This window comes from Schistocerca nitens, chromosome 2, assembly GCF_023898315.1.
Source record: "Schistocerca nitens isolate TAMUIC-IGC-003100 chromosome 2, iqSchNite1.1, whole genome shotgun sequence".
Taxonomy (NCBI): domain Eukaryota; kingdom Metazoa; phylum Arthropoda; class Insecta; order Orthoptera; family Acrididae; genus Schistocerca; species Schistocerca nitens.
This window is the reverse complement of record NC_064615.1, coordinates 736,340,173-736,355,706: the sequence shown is the minus strand read 5'-3', so window position 1 is coordinate 736,355,706 and position 15,534 is coordinate 736,340,173. Positions and strand designations below refer to the sequence as shown.

Genomic DNA, 15,534 nt, shown 5'->3' with positions numbered 1-15,534 from the left:
AGACCATCCTACTGTGTAACATTACATTAGTATTTACTTGACTTGCAGATTCATTATTATAACTATTAGGAATAGTATGTTCTTAGGTTGGTTAGTACCTCCAAGTACATGTGACAAGAGCAAGCCATTAATGTTTATTTTCCTGTGGAAAGCAAGTCAGATGTTGAAGTGTGGGTGCAAAACTGTTAGTTTACACTGACAGGCACAGTCGACTTAGTAGTGCAGTTACGATCATACAGGAAAGTCATCATCTTCAGTTCAAGCGTTGGGCCTTTTTCTGTTTAGCTTCCATGTCTTCCTTGACTTCTTCTCCCAGCTGCATTAAATCTTCTTACACGCAAAAAACATCAGATAGTAAATTAAGTGATGTGTTTAGGGGAAGACTATTAGAAACAGAGAAAAACCAACTAACACTATAAAGTGGGTGCATATTAAGGTGTCAGTTATCTCATCTGCAGTTATACACCAAACACATATTAAAAGGGCGTGCTGAAAAGTAAAGCACCCAGGTTTTTTCTCTGTTCTCAATACTGGTTGAGGTATTACTACTACTACTATGAAATATTGTAAGTTACACCCTTTACATAATTTTTTGAATAAATACAAGAACGACGAATGTTCAGATACATTTGAACACTCTCTACAGTACTCTGAAGTTCTGCAATTCAAATAATTTACATAATTTTTTGCATAGGTATGGATATCGCTAATACGCACTATTTTATGCATCACTTATAATCATTCCTATTAAATACAGGTATTAATGTGTCTAAAAATATCTTTGACTTTCATAATGCCTATCATTTACTTTCAAGTGAGGATTATGAATTTTTGCTGCATATGATCGATCATGCCACCATTTCTATACCTCATTTTAATGCTTCACTATGACTTGAATGGATACGAGGAGGACTTTAAATTTTCTGCTTGCAAAATTGAGCTTGTTCCACCATCTTGGATTCTGATTGGCTTTTTCAGTTTAATACTGTGATTGGCTGGAAAGGACATAAAGGGAGGGGAGGGATCGAAAGCGCAACTGATCTAGTTCCACCATTTTGAATTTTGTAAAATTTTCCCTCTAGCTCAACTGGGGTAACTTCACCATCTTGGCGCCGGCCGAAGTGGCCGTGTGGTTAAAGGCGCTGCAGTCTGGAACCGCAAGACCGCTACGGTCGCAGGTTCGAATCCTTCCTCGGGCATGGATGTTTGTGATGTCCTTAGGTTAGTTAGGTTTAACTAGTTCTAAGTTCTAGGGGACTAATGACCTCAGCAGTTGAGTCCCATAGTGCTCAGAGCCATTTGAACCATTTGAACCATCACCATCTTGGATTCTGACTGGCTGGAATTAGACGGTGCAGAAGGGAGAAAGCAAGAGGGAATGGGGCAAAGGGATGTTGTTTGATGATATCACTGATAAGGAAGTGTGGTGCTTTATACTACAGTGATGACATCATGCGTTCAGGGTTCATTCTTCCTGTCTCTTCACGTAGGCAGCCCAATGTCAGGATGTCAGAGTGTTCTAGTTAGTAGATATATACATGATTAACAAAAACAGCAACGGTTACGTTTTTAGAAATTCCAATACCCTCGAAAATTAAAGAAGTATGGTTAACTGATGAACGACGTATGTCGCAATGGTGCACAGCGCTTCTATAAAATACGGTAGTTTCCCGTCTGTGTAACAACGTTGTTACGCTTTCCTGTTGTTCCTAATGTAGAGAAACCACAGATATTCTCGCCATTGGTGACAATATTATCACTGCTTGTGCCTCTATAGCGCCAGTGGCAGACAGGACTCATTTGTCAATCGGCATGGCGTGGTCCTCATGGTCTGACACTGTTGTAGAACGTTACTTCCCTGATTCAGCTACCCATACCGATGTCGTTTTATGCACCTCGAAATGTATATCTCGCCTTCAGAAACCACGCACGAGATTTTCGTATTCTCTCGATAGCTATGAGCGAACTACAGAAAAAAATGAGCATGACCTTTTTGCAGGAAACTGAATGTAGTTAAATTTTGTTCTGGGATACGTTTTCGCTGGAGGCCACGGTTTACAAGTTATTCAAGAAATACGTACAAAAGTGACCTTCAATCGCAGCTCTGCCCCCACTCGTCACTCAGCTGTTAGGATTTCTAATATGTCTTTCGTGGCACTCCCTCCTACAACTGTTCAAAAATTTTCTACTCACAGTATTTCCGGTATTCGACCTTTTCTGGTCTGTATTCATTGGGATATTACGCTACCAGAGTAGTTGTGCATTGCGTTAACGTTATTAATTTAAACGGGCCCGTGAGAGTAATGTAAGAGAAAAAGACTTTTTTAAACGTTACGCTGTTGGCATTTCGAAGCAAACTTAACACTTACAAGCACATCAGTTTCGTAGTCACAGGGCCTGACGAATACGATGTAATGATGTGATTGTTTAACTAATGCTGTTAAAATTTAGGAAATTGTTAGGTAAAATTTTCATGAACGTCAAATTTATAGTTTTTAACTACTCGACGACACCGGTGGCGTAATAAGACCTGTCAATGAAGACCATAAAGGTCGTAATATGGGAAATAAATGGTACAGCCGTAATTTTTTGTACAGTGTTAGACGGAAATGTCATGAACAACGTACTAAAAATTCTGACAAGTGGAAGGTGAATCTGAGAATGTGGGTGCGTTTGAAGATCACTTTTGTACGTTTTTCTTGAATAACTCGAAAACCACGACCTGTCGTGGGAACGTATACCGGCGCAAAATTTAGCTACATTTAATTTCCTACAAAAGGTACTGTTCCTTTTTTTTCTAGGACCAACAGTTCTCGCATGGCGAACAGTACAGTATGAAAATCTCGCATGTTGTTTTTGAACACCAGATATAATATTGCTGGTTGCATAAAATATCAGTTAGGACAGCCCTATCATACTGCATATACGAGGGCGTGCTGAAAAGTAATGTCTGCGAATTTCCTATGTTAAATCTATTCTTCGCGTCTACATATTTACTTCTCAAACATAGTCATTCTGGCGACGAACACAATTCTCCCGAGAGACCAATTTGTTGATACCGTCACCGAAGCAAATCTGACTCTGTTGAGAGAATCACAGCCACAGCTTTGCTTACACAGCTTCATCACTATCAATGCGAAGTCCTCGAAGCCGTTCTTTAAGTACTGGAAACAGATGAAAATCGGATGGGGGCCAAGTCGGAGGATGATCGAAGACAGTGACTAAAGGCGTCAGATTGTTGCTGATGTCGTAGCACTCGTGTGGTCTGGAACTATCACGCTGAAGGAGAGGGTGCCCAGAGTGGGGACGAACTCTTAGAATTTGTGCTTTCTGCTTCTTGAAGGTCTCGCAGTACGTTGCAAAGCTTGTGGTGGTGCCTTTAGACATGAATTCAAAATACACCAGACCTTGAGCATCCCAGAACATTGTGAGCATAGCTTTGCCTGATGCTGGCATGTCCTTGAACTTTTTTAACGTCGGTGATTCTTTGTGGCGGGACTCCATTGGTGCTACGCTGTTTTTGGGGTCGGAATGGAGAACCCAGCTTTCATCAGTTCAAAATGCAAAAGAAATTGTTGAAAGATGTCCAGACATCTCTGTTTCATGTCAGGAATAAGTATTCAAGGCATGCACCGTGCACCCAGTTTACTATACTGCAGTTGTGCAATGATGGCCTGTACACGCTCTCCTCGTCATATGCCATACTCACCTGATAGCTGGGTCTGTGTTAAAGTGGCTCAAATGGCCCTGAGCACTAAGGGACTTAACTTCGGAGGTCATCTGTCCCCTAGAACTTAGAACTACTTAAACCTAACTAACCTAAGAACATCACACACATCCATGCCCGAGGAAGGATTCGAACCTGCGACCATAGCGGTCGCGCGGTGCCAGACTGTAGGGCCTAGAACCGCTCGGCCACTGCGGCCGGTTGTGTCTGTGTTATTCCAGGTTTTTTTCTGATGACTTCATCAACCCAATTCCGAAGAGTCTCGTCGGTTGCCGTGAGCGGCCTGTGACACACGTTGAGGTTGGCACCACCACTTCCTTCATTACGAGCAGGAACAACCGAAAGTCGCACATCACTGATGTCGATAAAATTGTCACCGTGCACGGCTTTCGTTGTTCTACGGATTTCAATTGGAGGCACGTTTTCTGCGGATAGAAACTCGATTACAGGACGTTGTTTCTCATGCAGCGAAATATTTACGTTACACACCACCGTTTTGGACGCTACAGTTCGAACCACTCTAGCGGCAGAGAGTTGCAGCTTGCGTCAGCAAAGCAGGAAGTCCGATCGAGTAATATACATTTTCATGCAATTTGGATGAATAGATTCTGAGAAATCAGTACCCAGAACAACCACCTCTGGCTGTAATAGAGGCCTTGATACGCCTGGCCATTGAGTCAAACAGAGCTTGGAGGGCGTGTACAGGTGCAGCTGCCCATGCAGCTTCAACACGATACCACAGTTCATCAAGAGTAGTGACTGGCGTATTGTGACGAGCCAGTTGCTCGGCCACCATTGACCAGACGTTTTCAATTGGTGAGAGATCTAGAGAATGTGCTGGCCAGGGCAGCAGTCGAACATTTCTTGTATCCAGAAAGGCCTGTACAGGACCTGCAACATGCGGTAGTGCATTATCCTGCTGAAATGTAGGGTTTCGCAGGGATCGAATGAAGGGTAGAGCCACGGGTCGTAACACATCTGAAATGTAACGTCCACTATTCAAAATGCCGTCAATGCGAAAAGAGGTGACCAAGACGTGTAACCAATGCTACCCCATACCATCACGCCGGGTGATACTCCAGTGTGGCAATGACGAATACACGCTTCCAATGTGCGTTCACCGCGATGTCACCAAACACGGATGCGACCATCATGATGCTGTAAACATAACCTGGATTCATCCGAAAGAACGACGTTTTGACATTCGTGCAGCCAGGTTCGTCGTTGAGTACACGAGCGCAGGCGCTCCTGTCTGTGACACAGCGTCAAGAGTAACCGCAGCCATGGTCTCCGAGCTCATAGTCCATGCTGCTGCAAACGTCGAACTGATCGTGCAGATGGTTGTTGTCTTGCAAACATCCCCATCTGATGACTCAGAGATCGAGACGTGGCTGCACAATCTGTTACAGCCATGCGGATAAGATGCCTGTCATCTCGACTGCTAGTGATACGAGGCCGTTGTGATCCAGCACGGCGTTCCGTATTACCCTCCTGAACCCACCGATTCCATATTCTGCTAACAGTCATTGGATCTCGACCAACGAGAGCAGCAATGTCGCGATACAGTAAACCGCAATCGCGATAGGCTACAATCGGATCTTTATCAAAGTCGGAAACGTGATGGTACGCATTTCTCCTCCTTACACGAAAGCATCACACGAACATTTCAACAGGCAACGCCGGTCAACTGCTGTTTGTGTATGAGAAATCGGTTGGAAACTTTCCTCATGTCAGCACGTTGTAGGTGTCGCTACCGGCGCCAACCTTGTGTGAATGCTCTGAAAAGCTAATCGTTTGCGTATCACAGCGTCTTCTTCCTGTCGGTTAAATTTCGCGTCTGTAGCACGTCATCTTCGTAGTGTAACAATTTTAATGGCGACTAGTGTATATTGAGCAACATCGTTTATCATTTAGTGGTGTTAGTTGCCTTCCTCATTCATTTATGTTTAGATTGTAATTGATATCTTCTAAGGAATTAAGAGATCCTAAGCTCTGCTTCTGGGGGTAGTCAGACATGGCCAAATCATCATTTTAGCGTTTATTATTTTCCGTTGCGCACATTCATTTTACACCCGCCGGAGTGGCATCTTGGAAGGTAATGTCTCTAGAATCTGTAACAAGTTTCCAGAGACACAAATTATATGAAATAGGCTCCACGAGCAGGAGTTAAGTGCCAGAAGACCTCTCAAGACTCCTCCTCTAAACTGGGTTCAGAGAGGGGCTCACGTCGCACGGGCACGAAACTAGTCTCTGTGGGCTAGGCAGTTGTACGACACAACGCTCTTTTGTGATGAAGCCCGTAAAAGTCTTCACGCTGACAGTACTGATATACGTGTGTGGAGGCAATGAGAAAGTTTATATCCTGTGTCGTAGACTGTCTCTCTTATCAAGACATTTCACTTATATTTTGGCGTGGAGCATTGTAGCAGTCGGATAGAATGGCTCTCATATTCTGCAGATCTTAACTGCACTGAAAATGCACCGGTCATGCTTAAATGAGCTGTTAGGAATCGTCCTGTCCCACCAGACACCACACAGAGGCCGCTGTGAAGGAATGGAGCAATATTCCACAGGCCTATCTGGACAGTTTGCTGAGAAGTATGCCAAATCACTAGTGTCTCCAGTTACGAGGAAGGCCAACTGATTGCCGGCCGCTGTGGCCGAGCTGTTCTAGGCGCTACAGTCTGGAACCGCGTGACCGCTACGGTCGGAGGTTCGAATCCTACCTCGGGCATGGATGTGTGTGATTTCCTTAGGTTAGTTAGATTTAAGTAGTTCTAAGTTCTAGGGGACTGACGACCTCAGAACTCAAGTCCCATAGCGCTCAGAGCCCAAGGCCAACTGATTAATAAAGAATGTGCTATGCAAGATGACATTGAAAAGAAACGGTAGTATCTGCAGTGCATACTTCTATAAGGTTTTGTTATTGCTTTTTTATTTGTGTTTATCAAATGCAAATGTGTTTATCTTCTTTATTTTCGTTTTCTTGTGGTTGTATCACAGAAGTAAACCGGTTTTGTTTCTTATTATGTCCACTTGTAACAGCAAAGCAACACGCAACATTCACTGTGACCACTGTATGTAACGGCTACTTCACTGCGGTAGGGCGTCCACTGTGCTATTATTATTATTATTGTTGTTACTATTATTAGAGGCAATGGTCGAATGCAAAGCATTTGCCACCTGTAGCCTTCCAATTTCTGCTAGTTCAGAAGTAACGAGTCCAGCAATCAAGTGATTTTCAAGCAATACGTATTGTACACACATTTTAACTTAGTTCATTGTAAATAGGATTGCAAAGAGTGGATAAAGTCATCTAGGGAGATGAGTGCTGTAGGGGAACCATGTTATGTAACAAGTGTTTACCGTCAATATATTTTGTTTTCTGAGAAGGAGTTGTAAGTAGTACTCGCAATGTACTCTGTATTGCTTCATCCATACATATTATAAAAATGGATGTATGTATGACTGTGTGTATGTATGGTCCACATCTCCTCCTAAACCACTGGAGCAATTTCAAATAAACGTGGTACTCATTTCCCTTCCTGTCAAACAATAATCACTGTTTGGTAAGAACTACCTGTCTAATATACACTCCTGGAAATTGAAATAAGAACACCGTGAATTCATTGTCCCAGGAAGGGGAAACGTTATTGACACATTCCTGGGGTCAGATACATCACATGATCACACTGACAGAACCACAGGCACATAGACACAGGCAACAGAGCATGCACAATGTCGGCACTAGTACAGTGTATATCCACCTTTCGCAGCAATGCAGGCTGCTATTCTCCCATGGAGACGATCGTGGAGATGCTGGATGTAGTCCTGTGGAACGGCTTGCCATGCCATTTCCACCTGGCGCCTCAGTTGGACCAGCGTTCGTGCTGGACGTGCAGACCGCGTGAGACGACGCTTCATCCAGTCCCAAACATGCTCAATGGGGGACAGATCCGGAGATCTTGCTGGCCAGGGTAGTTGACTTACACCTTCTAGAGCACGTTGGGTGGCACGGGATACATGCGGACGTGCATTGTCCTGTTGGAACAGCAAGTTCCCTTGCCGGTCTAGGAATGGTAGAACGATGGGTTCGATGACGGTTTGGATGTACCGTGCACTATTCAGTGTCCCCTCGACGATCACCAGTGGTGTACGGCCAGTGTAGGAGATCGCTCCCCACACCATGATGCCGGGTGTTGGCCCTGTGTGCCTCGGTCGTATGCAGTCCTGACTGTGGCGCTCACCTGCACGGCGCCAAACACGCATACGACCATCATTGGCACCAAGGCAGAAGCGACTCTCATCGCTGAAGACAACACGTCTCCATTCGTCCCTCCATTCACGCCTGTCGCGACACCACTGGAGGCGGGCTGCACGATGTTGGGGCGTGAGCGGAAGACGGCCTAACGGTGTGCGGGACCGTAGCCCAGCTTCATGGAGACGGTTGCGAATGGTCCTCGCCAATACCCCAGGAGCAACAGTGTCCCTAATTTGCTGGGAAGTGGCGGTGCGGTCCCCTACGGCACTGCGTAGGATCCTACGGTCTTGGCGTGCATCCGTGCGTCGCTGCGGTCCGGTCCCAGGTCGACGGGCACGTGCACCTTCCGCCGACCACTGGCGACAACATCGATGTACTGTGGAGACCTCACGCCCCACGTGTTGAGCAATTCGGCGGTACGTCCACCCGGCCTCCCGCATGCCCACTATACGCCCTCGCTCAAAGTCCGTCAACTGCACATACGGTTCACGTCCACGCTGTCGCGGCATGCTACCAGTGTTAAAGACTGCGATGGAGCTCCGTATGCCACGGCAAACTGGCTGACACTGACGGCGGCGGTGCACAAATGCTGCGCAGCTAGCGCCATTCGACGGCCAACACCGCGGGTCCTGGTGTGTCCGCTGTGCCGTGCGTGTGATCATTGCTTGTACAGCCCTCTCGCAGTGTCCGGAGCAAGTATGGTGGGTCTGACACACCGGTGTCAATGTGTTCTTTTTTCCATTTCCAGGAGCGTAGTTCTCCCAATAAATCTGGCAGACAGTATCCACGCTTGTTCCTAAATGCGCCGATAAAACTATATCATGGTACAACATATAATTTTCTTTGCTACTAACTCTTCTCACAACACAATGCCACTGAATGTACCTACAAATATATCATCGTATGACACATAGGTTAGGTGATATGACGTCATAAACACCGACAAGGGGAACTCCCCATCAAAACTCAACACAGATCAAGCATGAAAGCAGGAAGAAGGTGTACTGAACTGTGAAAAAAAAAGCAAAATAGAAAGAGTGAACGGTCCAAGCACAAGAAGTGCAATATAGAACGGCATGAAAAAGAACGGTTTCGTGGTTAAGTGGTGACGGTGTTCAAACCTCTCTCGTGTCATTTTTTTCCCCTTTCTTTTTCGCTGCGAGCTGTTTTCGGATTTGTTTATGTGTCGTGGTGTAACGTCCGTCTGCAACAGCGAGGTGTAAGGAAAGGTCCTATAATAACAGTTGATTTTGTACAACTACTCTATTAGCAGACGAAAGGAAGTGGCTTTCAAATGGGAACCGCAAACGTTTGATGATAAGACGAAAAGTCAACCGAATCCTCCACCGCAAACCACGTCTGGTGTGCCGCACACAACATTAGTGACGGTGTGTGTGTGTCATATGAAAGAAACTTCTTGCCGACGCACGTAACCTATTCGCTATGTGAGTGCGTGAGATACGGCTCCTTGCCCTAAATAAATGTTCATATAAATTTGAATATGATCACGCCCAACGAAATGATGAAAATATAATAGTCAGTCACTTAAGCTGCAACAAATGAACACAACAGTTTGATAATCATACAGTTTTTCTGTGCCTTATCAAAACATATGTTTTTAATGTTTTTCAAACTAAGTTCCGTTTTGGGAAGTTTGTTGTAACATAGTTCGCACCCGTCTATTTGTCGTTTTCATTTCTGTGAGACGTTTTTGTGGTATCTTGCCTGCTCTCACTATTTGTCACATTTACTTGCAGCGGTAACGTTTTCTTACCACATGACTCATATTCTATAACCAATGCATAGTATGACAGTTGCCGAGACTACACAAAGAGAACAAACATTTCAATGACAGGACCGACAGTTCTTAATGCTATGAAATAAGTAAATAAGCGGCAGGAGGGAATTTCGAACACGGGTCGGCCGGTTTACAGACCAACACCGTGACCACTTAATCACGACGCCGCGGCTTTTCAGATGCGCTCAATATTGCACTTGCTAAGCTTGGGCCGTTCACTGTTTCTATTTTGGTTTTCTTTTCACAGTTCAGTACACCTTATTCCTGTTTTCTTGCTTGACCTGTGTTCGGTTTTTGACGAGCTATCCATCGGGCTATCTTAGCAATAAATCTGATGGGGATGCGATGGAGAGTTTCCATTGTGAGATGCGTGAAGAACTGCCCCATAACGCACGAAGTTATAATACTTTTATTCTTTACTACTAACACACTCCTACAGTCGAGTCAACTTAAGGAAATCTATATCACCTGGCAGCGTTCTTAACAGCTTTGAACTGCGCCTGGCGTATAGAAACTGTCTGGAATCATCTCACGCCGAGTCTACTTATAAGGTTTCGTTTCTAATGGAAAATTGGCAATGCGAATTTCTGGGCAGTTTCGGGTTTGTCAGACCAAAGTTTGGTTAAGCGCTAATGCCGACGATGGTCGCGGGAATGGGGGTCCGTGGGGGGAGGGGAGGGGGGGAGGGGGGATAACTAGCTAATATCCAATTCTACTCTGAGGTAATGAATGGTCTCGTAAAGCTTGGAAACCACTGTACTAAAGAGACTGCATACACTACGCTTGGTCGTCCTCTTTTGCAGTACTGGTGCGCGGAGTGGGATACTTACCAAATAGGATTAACAGAGTACATCGAGAAAGTTCAAAGAAGAACAGCGCGTTTAGGTTGAAGCCGACCTACATAAGTAGAAACGATCATGACAATAAAACAAAGGAAGTCAGAGTTCCAAGAGAAAGATATAGGTGTTCGTTCTTTTCCTTTTACGTGTGCTTTTCGCAGGTGGAATAATAGAGAATTATTGTGAAGGAGGTTCTATGACGCCTCTGCCACGCACTGAAGTGTGATCTGCACATTTGCCATGTAGATGTAGATGCGGGGATTGGGTATAAGTGATTTTTTGAAAAAAATATTCAAATGTGTGTGAAATCTTATGGGACTTAACTGCTAAGGTCATCAGTCCCTAAGCTTACACACTACTTAACCTAAATTATCCTAAGGACAAACACACACACCCATGCCCGAGGGAGGACTCGAACCTCCGCCGGGACCAGCCGCACAGTCCATGACTGCAGCGCCTGAGACCGCTCGGCTAATCCCACGCGGCGCTTTTTTTAAAATAAAAGTTTGGGGCAGTAAAGAAACTCGCACGAAAGCAGTCAGACGACTCGTGACAAGAATAAAAAATCTTAGAAACAAAGCAAGTAGATACAACGGTCTGACTCACCAGGACGAAATGGGTTGGAAGGGCTGGCGGTCCTCGTCGCGAGACCTGCAGTGCGCCGCGACCGAGGACACGCAGTGACAGCGGCTGCTCCGAGCGCAGACGGGCGCGTTTCGCTAAGGAGGATGTGCCCTAAGTGGTGGTGACGTGGGCTGGCGCGCCCAGCGTGGGCAACTCTGACTGCCCTGCAAAACCAGCTGGTGCCGCTCTGGGAAGGAGGGCCCTCGCTTAGGGAGGAAAGGCTCGTCTCAGCTGGTGACAAGCACTGAGTGACGCCCGACCTTGACCGCTTCGCTCCCGCGTTACGTCCTGACGCAGACTGCTTCTCACGCATACACCTACACTCATTAATAGTAATTATTCTCCCTGCTATGACAGGTTGTCTCTTCCGTCACCTGGGAGTGATAATTACTATTAGAGCCGCATCAGATGATAGCGAGTTTGTAACTCCGGAATACAAGGGAGGTAATGACGTCGGATGACAGCAATAAAAAAGATACTTTCTCACTGTGAGCTCACGTAAGGTCCGTCACGTTCCACTCAGGGCGAAGTGGTTATTTCATAACTGCAGAGGAGGACGTGTTGGAGCCTTAATTTAACGACGATGACATGTAGAAGGTTTTGTAAAAATAAATACAGTTCTCACAATAATAAAGTTATTACCCGAGGATGACGACGGAGCAAGGGAGAATTAGAAGTAGACTAGTGCAGGCAAAAGGGGCCATTCTCGCCAAGTAGACGTCGACTAGTATCAAACAAAAGCCATAATTTGGCAATTAAATTTCTGAGAGTGTAGGTCTGAAGCTCTGTACTGTGTGGAAGCGACACACGCACTCTGTAAAACTGGAAGAGAACTGAACCCTCTGACATGTAGTGTTGCGTAAGCAATGCTGAAAACGAAGTAGAGTGGTAGGACAAGAACCAAAGAGGTTCTCCGCGGCATCGGCGAGGAAAGGTATGTGTCCAAAACATTGACTAGAAAGAGAGGTAGCATGGAAGGATAAGTGTTGTGAAATCAACAAGTAGTCTCCATTGTACTAGAGGGGGCCATACAGAGCAAAGTTTTCGGGGACTGCAGACACTGGAATAAACCTCCTTGTAATCCCGAAATTAGAGCTTTTGCAACGACAGCGTTAAACCAAAAGCTTGGAAGAATTACATGCAGAAATCAATGTTGATAGAAAACGCTCTAAGTTCTGCACAGTTTTTAAACTAAACTTTGAGCAGTTGTTTCCCAAATTATCCACAGAAATAGCAATGCCCAATAAAGAGAATGGATAGCAACAAGTATAAGAATGTCCTGCCAGACCATGAAAAATCTCAATTCCATAAGAAAAATCCGTTACCAAAGATACAAAACGATTTGCAAGATGCTGTCGCTTACCCTAAAAATGTGTGCAAATGACAAAGCAATACTAAATCCTGAAAGTAAAATTCAAAGCAGTCAAGAAACAGGGGAAAAAAACAACAGAATCACAGTACGAAGCCTGAGTTTCTGTCGGCGTGTACAATGTTCAAGTAACTTCCGGGACTGCGACCGGGTGACGTCTTCGACAATCATCGGTATTCGACAAGTGCACAACCTAGGTATGCAGGACATTTCTGATAAGATAAAACACACACACATACACATATCGTAATCATTAGGGCCATCACACAACCAAACACGACCGACGTCAGAAGTTATTGACAGAGGAAATTAGTAACCAACGGGTGACGTAGCATTAACCTTGTCCCTCTGTACTTTGAGAAGCCAGAGAGCATTCCACGCAGAATTTAAGCAAAAACCTCTATTGGTAAGGTGACTTCCTAATTTAATTTCAACTGCTTCCTTAATAACACTGTCCCAATAGCTGGAAGTACATGCCAGAATTTCACCCTTGCTGTACTCCATAGGATGGCCCTTGCCAAGAAAATGTTCTGCTATAGCAGACTTGCCTGGCTGTTGTGAGCGTATGTAACGCTCAGGCTTGGCACAGCGGTCCTGCGATGTCCTGATAGTCTGACAAATATGTAACATGCCACAACTGCAACGATTACGATAGGCACACGCGTTACGCAAACCAAGATCATCCTTCACGAATTCTACAAAGTACCTAATCTTAGATGGACATCGAAAAACACATTTCACATCATATTTTCTCAACGTACGACCAGCCTTGTCGTAAATGCTCCCTGCGTAAGGCAAAAAGACTGTAGAGATCGATGCCACCTCGCTATTATCATCACTCAGCCGGTGCACTCGATACTGTAACGCACTTCTGATCTGTTTTTCCCTACAACCGTTCTGACGAAAGGAGACCTCAACATGGGCTTTCTCAGCTGAAAAAGTCTCAGCGTCTGATATGACGTGGTACCTGTGAACCAAGGTACAAAGCACCCCTTCACATTGAGGCGGATGGTGACAACTGTCATCCTGCACATTCAAATGAATGTTCTTCCTTTAAAAGAATGTCCCAACGTTCCATCAAACGTGCTCCTACCAACACGTCAACGAAGGGAAGGCAGCCATCCTTTTCCAGCCCTATATTGAAAAGAATACTCGAGTGGATTGAATTCAGTTTTTCTAAAAAGACCCGTTCAAATTCTCACTACCATGAAGCTAAACAACAAAAGTATCGTTTACATACCTGAAAATATAGTCAGGTTTCGACTCGAACGGACGTTCCTCGATGACAATAATAACTGACAACAGGGTCCCAACGCATCTGTCTGCTCATAGTACTGCTCACTGAATAAAAAGCAAGGGGACGTCAACCCATGTTGAAATAGGTTCGTTAATTCGACAGGAAATCCAAGCTCAGTTAACTGTAACACCTCAGACAGAGGAACGCGAGTGAAGGGAGAGACCACATGAAAACTTACTAGAATATCAGAGTCACTCAAACACATTCCCTCTAATCAACTTAAGAAACGCGACGAGTTCTTAATGTCATGTTAATACCGACCTATTAGAAGGTTCAAGGTGTTTTGCTATACGATATATCGGAGCACTGTCGACCTAAGAGGAACCCCTTTCTTGTGGATCTTCGAAAAGCTATGTAACCTAGAGGGGACAGCACGATAGGAATTAAGACTCCTGATGGTCTCCAGTGACAAGGAACTTTTCTTCAAAACGTTGTTATTCTTTCTGTCAACATCTTTTGTAGGAGCAGCACCGATACTGCGATAAGCTGACTCAGAATGTAACATTGTTCTGTTTTGTTTTGTTTTTTAACGTAATCCTGCTTTTGCAACACAGCTGTAGCATTGCCCTTGTCTGCCGGTAAAATAACTATATCTGAATCCACTCTGCACAAACAGAAGGCAGCGCTCTAAGCTGCTGTGTGTTACTCTTGGTTTGACATGCCCCAGTCAACACATGGACATGCTTCCCTCCTAACATCCTCTGCAGCATCAGGACTTAGTTAAAAACAGCCTGTTCAGAAGAGATTAAAAAAACAGCAAGTGGTAACCTTTCGGGCGTCAGTGCAAAATTTAAACCTTTCCCTATCACGGATAAATCTAAGTCACCAAAGAGATTTCTCCGTGAGAGTAATCTCAGAACGTAGACGTATAGGAATAGACTCCGAGGCACAGAAACCTTCAGTTACAGAACGAAATTCCCAGTCAGGCTGCGACCATGGAGTGCCTTGCAGCCAATCCCAAGAAAAGTCAGAATCTATCATTTATCTACATAGTTCTATTTTCTTGGCTACGTATGGATGATATTAACTTAAATCCATACCAAAAGGGAGTGGTTTTATTGTCACTAAAGCTACTTTTGCTAATGAATTAATATTTTACTTACTGATTCTGAAACTATTGCCGTGAATGTGACGAGAAAAGGTAAAGTTCCACGTCCTTGGGCCTGACAGACCGCCGTGTCGTCCTCGGCCAATGTTATCATAAGATGCGGCATGGATGGGATATAGTCAGCACACCGCTCTCCATATAACTGCCGGCTTTCTTGACCTCGGAACCGCTGCTAATCGGTCGAGTATCTCCTCAAGAGACTGAATGCACCCCATAACAGTCCTTCCTCCAAGCAAAAATTCATGCTCCTATCGGAAATCGAACCTGGCTCCCTCACATGGCAGCCAGCCGCGATGACCACTCAGCGACGGAGGTGGACGAGTACGTTGATATATTCCTAAGAACTATCGGAAACCAGAGAGTAACAAGCAGCCAATGAAAGTATAAGGTAAAACATCAGAGACTGAAAACCCCTGGCCTAATGAATTTTCCAGTAAATGTAACTAATGCTGATTTCTTTTTAAAAAAAGAAAATAATTTCGAAAAGGGCTTCTTAGGTCTTCTCCAAAAG

General features: G+C 44.8%; 1 protein-coding gene across 2 annotated transcripts in view; it reads right to left on the bottom strand.

Annotated features, from left to right (window-relative positions):
• LOC126234595 (esterase FE4-like) overlaps positions 1-11,375 on the bottom strand; it is a 107,290-nt gene extending 95,915 nt beyond the window's left edge. For both annotated transcript variants that reach the window (XM_049943310.1, XM_049943312.1), the window contains exon 1: positions 11,232-11,375. The gene's annotated coding sequence lies outside the window, so the exon portion shown is untranslated. The remainder of the gene's footprint in view (positions 1-11,231) is intronic.
• Between the last annotated feature and the right edge of the window lie 4,159 nt (positions 11,376-15,534).